Here is a 6,042-nt window from a genome sequence, read left to right as displayed (position 1 = left end):
AAATAGTACCTACAGATGCTTTGCCACTTTCGAATGTAACTTTAATACATATTTCATTTCTCATTTCCACCTATAAACCTTTGTTAAGAACATGTGTAATAAAATTGTATAATAAACTGTTGTATGTAAGTCATTAAGTTTCACTTTATATCCCTGTCATTTATTACAGGCATCGTTATTACATACGGTGCAAAAAACGTGGTTGAACTGTTAAATGAGCCATCATTTGTTCATGCGTGTACGGAAATTTAACACCTAACCTCGGTATGAGTAAATTCCTACTCTACGCGCCCGGCCATCAGGCCACTCTCCTTCCCCGCAAGACCACTGTGCCGGGGGTTGAACTTGGTCGACAGCTCTGCATGAGGAAGAGTGTGTAATTTAAATTTAATCGATTTATTTCAGGTAGTTTGCATCGAAAGCCTAAAGCTTACGGTAAGTAAATCTCCCAAACCAGTTTCATGGGAAGAACCAGTACTTGGTGTCTTTGGGGAGAAAGAAAGAAAGTTCCCACAGGGGAGTCGAACCCGTGACCACCCAGTCGCTAGACGAACACCATATCTACTACGCTTCGGCGACATTTAAATGGTGAGATTATGTCGATGGTAAAGTAAGCATATGAATGTGGATTCATGAATGAATAAGTGAGATAATTATTAATTGTAATATATATTAATAATAGATGGTTTTCGATATTGGTTTGAATGAAGAAAAATGAAGAAAAAAGAGGATAGAAGAAGAAACGGGTAGAGAAGAATAATAAAAAAGTGATATTATTATGTCGACGGATTAGTGAGTTCCGGAATATGAATATTGATTTATGGGTAACTGAGGCCTCCAAAGAAATGTGATTTTCAATACCTGTTTAAATTAAGATTGGAAAGAAGAAGAGAACAAGAAGGAAAAGTTAAGGTTTATTTATATAGGAATATTGCGAAGTATCTGATTGGTGAAAAAAATACTTATTTCTAAGCAACATGCAACTTCATTTGTATTACCTGGTAAATATTGAGCTGCGAAAATCACGATAATCCGCACGTAAATAGTAATTGCACAACCGACTCTTCTTCAACTTTTCATAACCTTATTCACCGGAATTATCTCTGGGCCCCATCTGGTAGCTGGCAGGGGTAGACGACCCGACACGGTACCCGCAGTTCCCGCCCTCAAAGTCGCATGCCGCCTGATCAGAAAAAACAAAGAGGTACGCAAGTTTCAATTGTGTTTCTCTTGCTCAACTGTACAGAAAACATAAACGGCAAACTTAAAGCGGAAGCATTTGGGCCTCTTTCTGGGAAAACAGAGCTTAATGAATGTGCGTAATGTATCGTCCCAGATAAGCCTGTGCAGTCTACGTATGCTTATCAAGGACGACACTTTCCGATTTTATGAAAGTTTTTGTTAAAAGGAGGTTTCTCATTAGCCAATATCTAATTAAGGGAGACAATAATCCTTGATTAGCATGTACAGACTTCACAGGCTAATCTGGGATGACATTTTACGCACATGCATTAAGCCCGGTTTTCTCAGAACGAGGCTCATATGAACTATTATGGTGTGGTGCTAATTTATAGCAACGTTTTGGAAAACGACATGGCTTAGTGCATGAGCGTAAAGTGTCGTCCCATATTAGCCTGTGCTGTCTGATCTAGCTAAAAAGGGACAACACTTTCCGTTTTGATGAAAATTTTCGTCTAAAGTTAGTCTCTTCTCTACTAAAATCCTGTTTAGGCGGAAAGTGTCGTGCCTGATTAATCTGTTCGGTCTTCACAGGCAAATATGGGACGACAATTTACGCACTTTCATTAAGCCCGGTTTCTCATAACAATATCTCCAATAGCTCGCAAACATAAACCCGACACTTGTGAACGTTACAAGCAGGAAGTTCACACTTGAACCTTGAATGAATAAGCAAGCGATAATTGTGAGGAAACAGTAAAACTGATCATGTTTCATGCTCTTAAATATCCATCATATGCATCTTTTGAGGATTTAAAAACCTGAAAATTATAAAGCGTTGCAAAGCAAAACGATTGAATAATTTGGCGATTTATGTTGTCGTCTTTTTTTTGGGGGATACTACAAGGATTGCTTCCTTATAGTATAAAAATACATCAATCATTGTATGAGCAAGGATGGCCGAGTGGTCTAAGCGATAGCCTTTTACTCCAGGGGTCAGTTGTTCCAGCCCAGTTGAGGGTTACTTTTTTATTTTTCTTACAGTGTATATAATTGTATTTTAAAGGGGCCTTTTCACTGATTTTGGCATGCATTGAAGTTTTTCTTTGCGTGCTTAATATTGATAAATGCAAACATTGGATCTAAAAAGTTCTTGTAAACAAAAACTAAAAAAAGTAACCCACAATTGGGCTCAAATGTCTATCGCTTAGACCACTCGTCCATTCGTGCTGATACTATGTTTGGTGTGTTTTATACTTTATATAAGCAATCCTCGTAGTGTCACACAATTTAACGACACCAACAAAGACTCTCCAAATTTTTAAATCGTTTTGCGTTGCAGCGCTTTATAATTTTCATGTTTTTAAATTATCATAAGATGCATATAATGGATATTTTAGAGGATAGTAAATGTTCAGAATTACATTATCCTATAAAATATCATAATTACAACGAAACTTTGCGAATCTGAAACAATTTGTTGACATTTTGTCAATTTACCAAAACTTAAAAAGATGCCTTCAAGTCCTTAGATCGGCCATGCTTGCTCAAAAAGTATGTGTAAGTTATTTGACCTCTGTGATGGGACTAAATACTGTTAAAACGGCGAAATGTTCAAACATGTTAATACAAATTGGCCTCGTTCTGGGAAAGTGTCGCCCTGATCAGCCTGTGAAGTCCGCACAGGATAATAATTGACGACACTAACCGACTGCACGGGATTATCGTTTGGAAGACTTCATTTAAACAAAAAAATTAACGATAAAGCTGAAATTGCCGTCCCTGATTGCCGGACGACACTTTCCGCACATGGATTAAGCCCCATTTTCCCATACCGAGACTCGTTGAAATGTCGGCCTACTTCCTTTTTTAAGCCTCATAATATGTTAAGAATTCTGATCAGAATAAAAAGATTCATCTTAAGATGCTGTATTTTTAAGATATTAATATAACAACACCGGACTTACTTGAAGCCCATCATCCGACAAACGACGGTCCCTTGCCGCGCGCCAAATCCGTCGTCGCACACCGCCCGCCACTCGCCCTCGTGGTTCACCTTCCCGACACGAGCTGCCTTTTGACATGCGAATATATGTTATATAATTTATATAAAACATTAATACAACTATTGTCTAAATAAGCAATTAACGATAAATGAGCTCAAACATAAATGAATATGTATAATTTAAATCGTTAAAAGAATTAAAATCGTTGTTGAAAAAATATATTACATGAATAGAAATTAAATAAATACATAAATAAATACACGTCAAGTCTTTGTTTTCCGTATGACACCGCGATATCTTTTCTAAGAGAGCCAACAATTATATTAATGAGCACGTGTGCGATTACAAGTATAACATTGTTTCCCTTTCCATCTACGACACCTCCTATTCACAAGAACGTTCTTTGTTTGTTCGTTTTATTATTGCGTATTCATTTCAGACTTAACACATACAATCATTATTTTATTTTACACTACCCGTTGTATCTAAAACTAATGTCTTAACCTCTTACTTTCGGAAGCAGCGTGCTAGAAACATCCGACACATTGAGCGGCCCATCTAAACGAACATAAACATTCAGGTTCTAGCCTAGATCATTTTAACACATTTTCCGAAGGTCAACGTTGAAAATACCTTTCATTGAAATGTTATAGAATTACCCAGCTCGCAGTTATATTTTAGCCAGCATTAAAACACATTTGTAATTACGCTTACCACATAACACGCTAGCGTCCTGGATCTGACCGCACAGTACCGCTTCCGGTCTAATACCACGTGACCACCGATGCAGTTCCATGGAAACGAGAGGAACATGGGTCATGTTCCTCTCGTTTCCATGGAACTGCACGTTCCACACCATGGCGTCACCAAAACCTTGTCCGTCCCGCTAGCGCAGTGGTAAGGACGTTCGCTTTTTCACCTTTACGACACCGGTTCGATTCCCGCTCCCGGCGCAATGTTATATTTTGTATGTTTTATGGTCACCATTCATGACCGTTGTTTTTTTTCCCGGAAAATCTCATCCCCCCTGCAGCATTTGACCATATTAAAAATTAAAAAGTATTTCAGTACAAAACAATTAGCTGGAAATTGCAGCTATCATTCAAAATTCGTCCCAACTGTCGTCAATCTAATCTTATTAGGTAGGAGTGCTGGACACACTCCGGGTCCCAACATTATGCAGCCTCAGCGCGGAGGTAACTCATTACCTCGGAAAAACACAAATACACACACTGGGTGCAGCCTAGGCGCGTATAGACTCAAACAAGGCAACAAACTCAAGTGCGGGCATTTAAAATTTACATATTGAATACGATATTCTAACAGAAATTACACAACCACCTAAGTGTACAAACTATGTTTGATATTTCGTTCGATTGTTAGATTTCAGCATATACATGTATAAGGTCATTTCGCTATTAGTTAACTTATCCATATGTTCGGCGGGCGAACTCGGATAGTCAAGTGCTCATACGATTGAGCTCACATGGTCCGGCTATGTGCTCATACCTACTTTCGAGAATCATCATGAATGTATTGCCATACTTAATGAACAAGAATGTGACCCGCCTCCCAGTTTCGCTCAATGGGTCAAGTTACCCACGCGTACTACTTCCCCGTACCCCTAAACTTTTTTTCGTACCAAAAATGTTTCGTACGCTAATTTTTTTCGTACCAAATTTTTTTCGTACCCAAAATTTTCGTACCCAAATTTTTGTCGTACCCAAATGTTCGTATCAAAATACACAATTGTGGTGATATAGATAAACTTAAATTGATGTTTTATATCCATCCTCTTCAAAAGCATCGTCACACCAGTACTGCCAGTACTTTGATTATTAATTTCGGCCTATTGAGCTAGGGTTATACCACATTTAATCTATATAAATTTTGATTAAATGTATCGTTTTTAAACAACATATTCATTTTAATCAAAGTTACATGTCTGTCTTCGGAGGTAAACTATTATTGTATGTATTACACTCAGATAACTAACGCGCATTAATATTACGTGTTTCGAATGATAAGCGACAAACCTATTAAGTGTTCGCTGTGTCAATAACTTTGCCTTACATTTAATTTCTATCTATATTTTTATTTCTGTATTTTTAAATGAATGACCGATAACATAGGCTGTTTGTGGCAATGTTAAACGGTGTATTGTTCCGTTTGGAGGAAGTAGACACGCCGGTCATCCGGATACTTAAATTCACGGATGACATTTTGATAACGGAGAAAAACAAAAGCCACGCGCGATGGGATGGGGGGTTTTACAGTTGCTTTATTCATTTATGTTCTGTTAAAATAACCATGAACTTGATGCTCCGTAAATTAAAAAAAAGTATTCTTCCGTTAGATTATGTTTCCACAACACACACGGATTAACCATGTATACGCTTCACTGTGGAATAGCCGTATACAGTTCACATGTTCATTACAACCGATGAATATATACATTTCATATGTTCATTACAACCCATGAATATATACATTTCACATGGTCATAATAACCCATGAATATATACATTTCACATGGTCATTACAACCCATGAATATATACAAACTCACAGGCTAATCTGAAACGACACTTAACGCACATTAATTAAGCCCCGTTTTCCCAGAGCAATGCTCCATTTATCGCGCGGTTTTGAATCCTGATACAACCCACAAGTTAAGTCATCCTTTAAAACACGCTGCATACATGCTACCTTTGACGAGAACTTCAACTCGGATAATCGAATATTATCTATGAACAATGTTGAGGACTAAATGAGACTAGTTATGCGAAAAATGGACTTTATGCACTTTTTATGATAAAGTTGGATTGCATAGGCTAACCTGTGATACCTCTTTACAC

At 37.6% G+C, this 6,042-nt stretch overlaps 1 long non-coding RNA gene across 1 annotated transcript; it reads left to right on the top strand.

The window, feature by feature from the left end:
* Window positions 1–407: 407 nt before the first annotated feature.
* LOC127854129 (uncharacterized) lies at window positions 408–3,444 on the top strand. Its single transcript, XR_008036933.1, has 2 exons — window positions 408–1,204; window positions 3,120–3,444. It is a non-coding gene; the product is annotated as an uncharacterized LOC127854129 (long non-coding RNA).
* The last annotated feature ends 2,598 nt before the right edge of the window (window positions 3,445–6,042 follow it).

The sequence above is a fragment of the Dreissena polymorpha genome, chromosome 12 (genome assembly GCF_020536995.1).
Source record: "Dreissena polymorpha isolate Duluth1 chromosome 12, UMN_Dpol_1.0, whole genome shotgun sequence".
NCBI lineage: Eukaryota > Metazoa > Mollusca > Bivalvia > Myida > Dreissenidae > Dreissena > Dreissena polymorpha.
This window is presented reverse-complemented; position numbering and strand designations above follow the sequence as displayed.